Raw genomic sequence first — 1,639 nt, 5'->3', positions numbered from 1 at the left:
TGCTCCGGGCCTCAATCTCCCTAATTAATCTCTTAACCTCCTGGGTCCTTTCTATCTCTTCTTTGTAGGGCTGGCAGATAAAATACAGGAACCCACTTAAACATGCATTTTCGTCTATGGCCATGCCACCCCGAGCAAGCCGGATCCCGTCTGATCTCGGAAGCTAAGCAGGGTCGGGCCTGGTTAGTACTTGGATGGGAGACCACCTAGGAAGACCAGGTGCTGTAGGTGTAAAAAATAAGAGATTGTAAGCTGACAAGGTCCTTGCAATCTGTGAGGGCAACCAAGGGTTGCCTTGCCTAAAAATAAACAAATAAATAAATAGAATTTAAAAATAAATGTGCATTTCAGACAAGAAACAAATACTTTTTTGGCATACGTAAGTCTCAAAGATCACGTGAGATATATTTGCACTACAAAAATTATTGGTTATTTCTCTGAAATTCAAATTTAATTGGGCATCTGGTATTTTTATTTGCTAAATCTTGGGCTATTTCACCTCCCTCTCTGTGCCTCAGCTCCCCACTCTGGAAAATGGGGATAATAATAGTGTCTACTGACCGAATAAGGCCCTTGCGAGGATTAAATGAGCTGATATGTGCTGAAAGCTTAGAGCAGTAACATAAACATCGGCCATCGGCCATCTCTGGATCCCCAGTGCCAGTACAGGGCCCAGCGCAGAGGAGATGTACATTCATTCATTCATTCAGCCATTCGCCCAGAGCACATGGCCCGCTCGTGATATGCCAGGCTGTGGTCGCTGGAGATGGACCAGGGGTCAGAGCATGAGGCTGCTCTGGACACCTGCGGAGCCTCCAGACCTTGGAGCTGCTGAACCGGGGTACAGTGATGGGAGTCTTCTGACCCAGGAGGTGGAGAGTGGGGACTCCTCAGTGGGGAGCCCCTGATGAGAGGGTCAGAGGTCCTTGCTGAGGAAGTAGAAACCTTCGGGGTGAGATGAAGCGGGGCAGGGAGCGTGGATGTGGCTTACTCGAGGAGCAGAGGGAGAGTGGGGGAGGGGTGACAGGGTTGGGAGCTGGGGCCAAAGGCAAGAACTTCTGAGGTCTCACCAGGGCCCCAGGGTTGGGCAAGCAACTGGTAGGGTCAAACTGCATTTTAGGGAGATGCCTCTGGTTTGGGGTCGGCGGGGCACCGGTGAGGTGGCCGCTAAAGCAGTGAGAACAATGGGGGAGGGCTTCTGGGCTGTTCCTTCCAGCTTCTCTCCACCCCAGGGCCAGTCTGGGGTCTCCTCCTCGGGAGCCAGGTAGATTGTCACTTCAATTAAAATGGAAAAGAACAAGAATCCAGCCACCAAGGAGAGGAGGCGGGGGGTGGGGACAGATAATACATCCACCTCTGCCCACACCCTCAGTCTGAGCCTGTCAGCGGTTATGCCACCTACCGGCTGGGTGGCTTTGGGCAAGTCACTCAGCCTCTCTGAACCTCAGTTTCCCCATCTGCAAGATGAGGACAATAACAGATTGTGAAGAGGACCCAAAGAAATGGCATATGTCAAGTGCCAGGCTTTGAATGGTGCCCAGGGAATGGTTCAAACCCAGGAGGGCCACCTGGGGCACCATTCTATCCAGATGGAGTAATGAGGGGATCACTGGGGAGAGCAGGACCCCCTCAGGCAGGT

General features: G+C 51.9%; 1 pseudogene; it reads left to right on the top strand.

Moving 5' to 3' along the window:
• Positions 1–112: 112 nt before the first annotated feature.
• LOC111734966 lies at positions 113–231 on the top strand (annotated as a pseudogene).
• Positions 232–1,639: the final 1,408 nt, after the last annotated feature.

The sequence above is a fragment of the Pteropus vampyrus genome, unplaced genomic scaffold (genome assembly GCF_000151845.1).
Source record: "Pteropus vampyrus isolate Shadow unplaced genomic scaffold, Pvam_2.0 Scaffold10675, whole genome shotgun sequence".
NCBI lineage: Eukaryota > Metazoa > Chordata > Mammalia > Chiroptera > Pteropodidae > Pteropus > Pteropus vampyrus.
The sequence above is the reverse complement of the archived record's forward strand: the minus strand, read 5'-3'. Positions and strand labels throughout refer to the sequence as shown.